The following is an 8915-nucleotide window of genomic DNA, read 5'->3' as shown; positions in this document are numbered from 1 at the left end:
CTTTGCTTCAGAAACCATGATAGAAAATTATTTTCCTCTTGAAATTTATTCTCATTAGAAAAGGAACATTGCCACTTACCAGCTCTGCCTGGCTGGTTTTGGCCTTCCTGGCTGTAATATAGGCAAAGTATTCTGCAATAAAAGAAGAGGACTTTTATTGTTTTTTAATCCTTCTCCACAATTCTGAGACAAAGTGGGCTTAACAATCTAGGCCTATATAGATCCTTCTCATGATTTATGTTGTGGTTCTTTAACAACTACACAATTCCTACTCTGTCACCACTTTCTCCCATATCACAGCATTTTTAACTTGGGTGTGCCAGCAACATACTGCCATTCTTTGTTCCAGTCCTTAAAATAGCTGTCATCCTAGTAATATTGAAGACTTTATATCTGTGCTGTCTATAGTCACATAGGGTAGAGAGGAGAGTAAGGAAAGATGTTAGCTTTTCAGAATAATTTTTATTCTTCAGAGGAGGTGGGTTTTCTCCATTGCGAAATTTCTACGATGATAAAATACAGTAGAAGAAGAGAAACCATCTGGGAGCTAGCATCCGCCATTTACTAGCTCTGATAGAAACTAAGAAATCTTTAGTAGAAAGAAGAACTAAAAAGCTTTACTAGTAAGATTCCTATCAATTTTGCAGGGAAAAATAAGAATCAAGAACGGCAACACTGAAAACAATTCTGCTTTTCTGAAGACACTTTAAGTTACGAAACATACCTTATCCAGAAAGTATTTTTAAAAAAAGCAGCACAATGACAAAACAACTAATGTTTCGTATGTTCATTTCACATAAAATTGCAAAGTTTTTTACATTCCCTATTAAGCTAACATCGATGGTCACACTGACAAGACACATATTTTTCTGTATCTTACAAAGTTCAATTAAAAGAATAAGTGTGTTTGGAAGGGATCTTTAGAGACCATCTTATTCAATCTCCTGCTTACAGCATGCCGATTTCAAAGTTAGAACAGGTTGCACAGGGCGCTGCCTAGTCAGATACTGAAAATCTGCAAAGGTGATACTACCACAGACTCTCTGGGCAGTCTTTTGCAATGCTTGCCATTCTCATTCTTTATATCTAACCAGAAAGTCTCTTGTTGGCTTCTGTGCTCTCACTGTGTACCTCAGAGGAAGAGTCTGGCTCCATCTTCCTGTGACCCCTGTTTAAGGAGTAGAAGACTGCTATTAGGTTCCCCACCATTCTGCCTTTCCTTCTCCAGGCTAAACAAATGCAGTTCCCTTAGTGTCTCCTCATTTGTCAGGTGCTCCAGCTCCCTGAACATCTCAGTGGTCCTACAATGAACTCTCCATTTTATCAACGTCTCAATTTCATTTACAGACAGTCTCAAAACATAGTCATATTACCAGGATGGTTTGAACAGCTTTCAGATGACAAAATGAGGCACTTACAGAGATATGTATTTTGACTTTATAATAAAAAGTAACCAATGGGTGAACTTTTCATACCAAGAAAGGTCATGACTGCTTTGAAACATACTGTGAACTTCATATTTTATATGTATAGTAATTAGTTGGAATATAATATCACATTAATTATTTCCCAAAGGATTCCACACTCTGATCTACTGCTAACCTTCAAACGCAATGAGCTTTACCCTTTTTAGTAACCAATGGTCAGTCATTTTTTCCATTTAAGAGCTATTATTGCTGTATTTTGCCTTCATAAAATTTCTGCTTCCACATACACACTAATAAAAAAGAATTTAGGATTTTTTGGTTTATCCTCTTTATTACTTAAATAGGAAGAAAATACATATTCCTTGATGGAAATTTTGGTTTGGGGTGAATTATATAAAAACTTGTCACTATTTGTAATCTATCATTTAATTAAATTATAACTTGTAATAACTAAGCCATCTTTCAAACATATCTCCAATTATTGTCCTTATGATTTATTATATTAATTCTCTCCCATTGGTAAAAAGGAAGTAATTGCTGTTCTACTCTGGCATGTTTCATTCCAGTTTTTACTGCCTATAAGTGTGTTATAGTTCTTCCTTTGGCAGTCAGAGAAACGCTCTATAAAAGCAGCATTTATTGCAGTTTCTCTCAGAGCCAAGGAATACATATGCAGCTTGACATTTTGGAGTATCTGTTTTCAAGCATTGATCTACAGTAGTTATTAGAGCTATTGCTCTTATTATTTTACACTGTCTTGAAAGTGCAGCTTATGCTAACTTTTCTTGGTAACTTTTATGTGTTCACCATAAAGAAAAAAAATGGCATTGCGTAAAAATAAACGTTGAAATGGACAAAAAGTCTTCACGCAGTCACTGTAGGCCCCTAGGATTTCCACTTTTTTAGTTACTGGAAAACAACACAAGAGAAATAAAACCAGTCTCTTTAAACTACTGGAGGGCCTTCTTAACTTAATTATGCACCAACTGCAAATATAGATTACCTTAGATTTTAAAAACAGGTAATTCTATTCATTCCTGAGGGATGTGCATCCATCTTCTCTTGTATCACCTGTCCCTTTAAATAGTAACAGCTAGACAATAAAAAATCCTATTTTTGCAGTCTGATTTTCTGCTGTAAAGAAGGACCCACCTTCTAATCATAACAGCTTTTGAACCAATGTTAAGACAAAAATGAAACTAAAGTTCTTGCTAAAAGACAAATACAACCTGCCTCAACAGTTCTCCTTTACAGGAGCCAGGACCAAGCCTCCCTGGCACCCTCCCCCCAACCCCAGGCATTCCTAACAAGAGGAAATAGTAAGAAAAACACAACTGTGGAAGAAAGCTAACAAAGAACAATGCCTTTCTTGTTAACTAGAAATTAAAATTACATCTAGAAAGAATAAATATTCAATAACACAAGTAAATTGAAAAACCTGCATACACACAAGTTATTAGATTTATCTGGATTAGATTTTACCTAGATTTCTGACCAAAGATACGTGTTTTCAGACTACACACTGTAGCCTAAAAAGGAGGAGGAAACAAAGGAATAAAAACTTACTTTTACCAAGACTAAGCAAAAAGATCAGTTGTGTGATCAGGACACAAGTGCATATATGTATGTATTTGAAGATCTTGTAATTTAGCAGTAGGAAAAAAATGCCTCTGAAAAACAAAATTACCCTTTTTTTATACTTTGGGGCATCACGTTACTTTTTTGTTTGTAACAGGAACCTTCTTAAAGTATTTAACAAACTAGTCTTATCTGCCGCGAAGACTTCTGTAGCATTTAATGAAACTGCCCCCAAGACACTGGGGCAACAGACAGACCTTTCTTACACCTCTTTCAGTCATTTGTTACAGTCTGTGCCATAACTGATCCCATTCAAATCCTCAGCAGAAGCACACCAATACTTCCCTACAGGTCCGCTGCCTTCACATTTGACAGGTCAAGCATTAGAACTTTCGCATGGCCACTGCAAAGAATTCCAGTACTAATGTCAGAACATTTGCTTACAGCTGTTTATTTAGGGGAGAAAAGAAATTAACTTTTTCAAAGCAATATAGAAAAGCCCCCTTTCAAAAATTTTTTTAATTACAAAATCTGGTCAAGGAATTCTCAAACAATAGATTCTCAACTTGTAATAGCTATATCTGATTAACCAACACATAATGTTTTCAGTTTAGCTTCAAATCTCCTTTTAATTAGAGCAAGATTGCCATTTCTATAAATTTCAGTTATAATCAAGCTTTTCCACTTCTTTGATCCAGCTGCTTAATGCACTTGTACACAGAATATGTCTATTATATGTTTAACGTAGATTTCTGACTATATGAGATGAAATATTTTATCATTGAAGTTTCTGAATGAAAGAAAAAGAACTTGCAAATAGTTGAGAATAACTCTATCCACATCTCTTTCAATACAATCAAGAGAAGGCTGTTTCTCCTTGCTACCTGTAAGATTTCTTTCAATGTGCTCATTAGATAAGTTTAAAATATCAGCCACACAACCAGGGAGAAGAGTCAACAGTTCTCAGTTGTTCTCTTTGAAAAGTACCTAGAGAAACTCAATTGTAGCTGTCACTTACTTTCTGCTTCATAGGAGGACTAAGACATTTCTAGAAATGGTCTTCTTTAAAAAGCCATTTGGTTTTCACTGTGTACAGGTGACCTCCTGAAGAAGGTATGTCATCTACCAGTTCTACTCTGCTTGAAAATATTTGTGGTGCTCTGTTCAACTTGTCACAAAGATTTCTAGGTAACAACCCAAGGAAGCAAAAACCAATAATCTTTTTCCCCACATTGTGGTTACTACTAGAATGAAGAAAGGATTCTAGGAAACCTTCCAGAATCTTTTTAATTTTCACATCACCCATGATAATATTTTTCCCAATGTTTTTCAAGATGACCTATGGTTAATGTTAAATGATGATGATAATGAGTCGGTTGATAGCTCTTTTGGTCTTCAGGAATTGCTTCAGACCCTGCTTGTGCTGAATCTCCTAAGGACACCCAATGGCTGTTGTGTTACCGTTTTGACATCCACTCTAAAACACGCCAGTTGCTCATAATGTGATTCTGCACCACCTCTACTCTATTCTCTTTTTTCTGAAGCCAGAGAAGGCACCAGTCTGAATATAGCCCCCACCAAAAATCTAATAGCTAGAAATCATTCATGTTAGAGAAGCAACGTGTTTTTCACATATATCAATCATCTGATTGCCATGGGGATCAGAAGCTGTATACACCCTCATACGGCTCTTCTTGCATGGCTCTTTATCTGGAGGTGAGTAAAAAGAAAAACCATATAACACAATCAAGTTGGATGAAAAACCAAGAATGTACTGAGGTTTTTTTTTTACATTAGCTACAAATGATTAAAAAGAGAAAAAAATCTAACCAAAATAAGAAAAATATATGGATGTTTGATCTTGTCATGGAGCCAAATTAAGTTACATTAAAATTTCAGAGCATCATTTATAAGAAATGTAAAATAGAATTGCCAGCCCTCAGAGAAGGAATAGCTAATATGAATTGAATCCTGTGCTAAACTTTCCCAATTCTGGATGACCTTACGGTCTCAGAATATTCAACTTCATGCAGACAGTCCCGAGAATCACTATAAATTATGGCAACTAAAATGTCATCTAGAATTTCCCATAAATGTTTTCCCTCCAACACTCCCCAGCTATGCCTTATATATACTTTCTAAATAAGAGTTCAAGAAGGAGTCCTGGCAGGACAGTATTTAGCTGTTTTTCCACAGCAATCTCATTCCAAAGGAGGTTTTGTTAGTAAAGGTGGGATATCAGAACACCTGATTATGGTTCACAATACCTTTGTTTCATGGTTACAAAGAAATGATACATTTTATTTTGTAAAGATTAACTATTCTACAAAATCTTCTTATGGCAATAAGTTAAAAATTTCCTGAGCTGTAAAAAGCACACCTTTTCAGAATTCCTCTTCACTGGTTTGAAGTATTTTTTAATGTAGAATTTACTATTTGAGTTTCAGCATAATGTGTCATTTCTTGGGCTTTTAAATAAAGTTGGTTGTTTAAAAATCTCAGTTTTCTGAATTTTCCAGCACAGTCACAGAACTCAGGAAATGACGTCACTCTCCTAGTGCCAAAAACCAGGTTGGAAGTCCTAAATCTCAGCACGCTTTCTCAGCCAGTGACGCAAGCAGCCTGCTGAAGTGAATGAAACCTTTGTCCTATTCACTGAAACTGGGATTTTTCATGCTTTTTTAAGAACTCCACAAAACCTAGCTGCTCAATACACTCACAAGGTAAGCTTCAAAAGATAAAAATCTCAAAAGCGACAAAATAGGTTTCAGAATAGAATAGGATTCAGACCTCTCAGGCTTAACTGCTGGCAACGTTCCTGTGTTTTAAAAAGCAACTTATTTTTGCTTAAAAAAGCCCACCATTTAAAATCTGATCCCTTTTTTTTTTTTAAATAATTAACAGCAAACATGTAGATTCTGAGCAGCAAAATAGGCACTGCAGTAAGTGACACCAACAGAAACACAGAGATCACTTCTTTCCACAAGTGTCATATCAACAATTTAGGAAAGACTAGCTCAAGATCAACACACCCCAGCACAGTAATCTACATGTAGCTATCTAGGTATGATTATAGTAAATGCAGATGAAAATTAGGGTCCAATCCAGGTGACTATCCAGTAGGTGTTTACTTTAGTGTAAGCTGATTCACTCTCCCGTCTCTGTTCACTGTATTGAAAGTAACTCTTGCAGCATGAGATGGGGAGAGGTCAGAAGCTATGCTCTCACCAAAGCAATACCCAAAACTGACTGTAAAAAACCAAACAAACCAAGACTTCTTTTGTTTCTTCCACAAGTCTTTTCTTTCCAAATGGTATCAAGCCAGGTTCAATTCAAACATCTGTAAATAATGCTCATGACACTGAGCTAAGCCAGGTAAGTGAATTCAGACTAAAAAGCCTTAACAGGCCAGTGATAACTCCGCAAGTGCATGGAAACAACCTGTTAATTTTCTTCAAGTAACAGACTCACACATACATCAATCCTTGTCTATCCACTACTAAAGATAAAAACAATTAACTCACAACACCCAGAGCACATTACATAGATCGCTGATGAAAGTCACCACAATTTTTTAATAAACAGTGAGTGCATTGTCAGGTCTACTCATGTTTGTAAGCACGTTTCAGTGAAGTTCCCCAGCACTCCAATGTCAGTATTTACAGACCTAAACTTGCGATGTTGCACGAACACGAAGTACCACACACCATCTCCATTTCCACAACTGAAGAGCCTGTGGGGATGACATCAGACCTTAGACATTGTTGCCATTTCCTGAAACATACAACAAAGAACACAGGGTCATGCAATATCCTGGATCAATATGGTTGAGGCTACTCCTTCGGCAAATATAATTCAAGTTCTGATGCTGTTTTGTTCTCTCTCTTCACCCCTAAAGTCCTGCACACATGTTTACTAGTTAACTAATATTGCTTAGTTCTCTACATCAGGAACCTTTTCTTCTGTCTATGCATCAGAGGTACAATCCCTGTTCATGACAACCCAGCTAAACATCATCCTTCCTTCTACAGAATTGTTGCAGCTTATGCCTCCAAACGTCAAATAAAATGAGTTGAAAAGCACTCAAGGTCCTTTCATTGGGGCCAGTGAAAGAAGCAATGTCCCAAACGACTAGCTGCCCTTCTCCTCCTTTAAAGCAAGCTTCCCAGACTTTGACTTTACCTGTGTCAGTGGTCTGGTAAGTGCTTTACTTTCCTTACACTGAGCTATACCCCAAACACAGGGGAAAATGATACAGATTGGCCTTGGATGATCACAGATCAGCCACTTCCAGCGCTGCTCAGACACAGAGGGGCACAGCAGCTGGGTCACGGTCCTCTTCATCTCTGTCACAAAAATGCACAACTGGCCCATGCCAACCGAGGAGAGAAGCTAGGACACAACGTACGGAATTACAAGGGTAAATATTTATTCACGCGCAAGAGATGTCCCAGCCAAATTGGGGCACCCCGAGAGTGGTTTTACACATTCTTAGACCCTTTAAACGTTCAGGTACAACACAACTTGACTGATCACTAATACCCACACTACTGATTACTAATCATAGTAAAACTTTGCAAAGCAACTATATTTTTGCAGCATTCCTGCTGCTTGTCTATTGATCCAGATGTCCCTGGAGTCAGTCTTGCTATAATTATCTATGATGCCAGACGATGTTGGGAGGGTTTCAAAGACGTGTCAGAGGGGCTAGGATGCTGGCCTTATCTTGGTTGTCCAGGGGTATCCTTTATCCTTCATGGACAGCTCTAAGCTTCCAAGAAGCAAGTCCTTCTTTTCAGGGCCAGGGTGTCCTTTAGTTTTACTTAAGCTTGAATAATACCACAGTCTCCAGTAAAATTCCACTACCCCATTACATTACAGCGTATAACATGAACTAATATGTATATTAACAAAGTTAATACACTTTCATACTATAAAGACTGACTGATACAATATTTGGGGACGGGAATTTTCATAACACCTCCCCAATGCGCTGTGGCTGCGGGCAGGCACTCGGGCTCGCTGCCGTCCTCGTTACAGAGGCAACAATAAAGAATTCTCCAGTTTCTCCTTTTTCCTTTTGCCAGCACACAAGATGGGCCCCATTTGTAATCACTTGGCTAGGTTAAACTGTCCTGCAGAAACACCTTTACGAGAGCCTGTGTCAAAGCCCACCAAGGACCTCTTTTCAACTCACCGACTACAAGCCACATGCACTGAGCAGAAATCATGGGGCTGGGTTTTCACCTTGCTCTTTGCAGGGTCTAAATTTGAAATAAAATGCGATAACCCCGGAGCGAAAGGCGGTTGGGGAAACCTGCCCTTCCCCACGGGCCGCCGCCCAGGGAGGGCGACAGGCAGAAACCGCCATTACGCGAGGCCGGGTTTGTTGCCACCTTGCAGAGCCGTTTTACTCACGATTTAAGTTGTAATCGAGCCATTTGCCGGGAGAGGGCAGCATAAGATAAAATATCCCTGAATTTTGGTCCCAGCTATTACCCAGCAAAGTGGTGTCCCCCGGATGGCAATACGGGCCCCTGGGGAGCCTTTCACAGTAAGCGGTGCGCTTGTACTTGGTTTCTAAACTGCTAGGTTCGTAGCAGCAGGTAGAAAACAATTTGTTTAAAGAGCATGTTCAAGTTTGGTGACAAGAAAAGCTGCAGTCACACCAAAGGAGTGCCAGCCAGGAGCACAGGCCGGCCAGCGCCCGTGCTTGCTGCTCAGGCCGGGCAGCAGCCGGTCCTGCCTTCACAAAAGTGCAAACAAGAAAAAAATAAATATCTTTCAACAGGTAAACAATCAGATCCGCCTCCACAGTTCAGCTGTGTTGTCCAACCCGGCTCTGATGCACAGCGTTTTTGTGGGTAAAGCAGGAAGAACGAGCGGCTCAGTGGGAAGGGGGCCATAGCG

At 38.7% G+C, this 8915-nt stretch overlaps 1 long non-coding RNA gene across 1 annotated transcript; it reads right to left on the bottom strand.

Annotated features, from left to right (window-relative positions):
- Positions 1-4681: 4681 nt before the first annotated feature.
- LOC142078326 (uncharacterized) lies at positions 4682-7226 on the bottom strand. The gene is made up of 3 exons (XR_012672177.1): positions 7188-7226; positions 6673-6779; positions 4682-4715 (listed from the first exon to the last, which is right to left on the bottom strand). It is a non-coding gene; the product is annotated as an uncharacterized LOC142078326 (long non-coding RNA).
- Between the last annotated feature and the right edge of the window lie 1689 nt (positions 7227-8915).

This window comes from Calonectris borealis, chromosome 2, assembly GCF_964195595.1.
Source record: "Calonectris borealis chromosome 2, bCalBor7.hap1.2, whole genome shotgun sequence".
Lineage (NCBI taxonomy): Eukaryota > Metazoa > Chordata > Aves > Procellariiformes > Procellariidae > Calonectris > Calonectris borealis.
The sequence above is the reverse complement of the archived record's forward strand: the minus strand, read 5'-3'. Positions and strand labels throughout refer to the sequence as shown.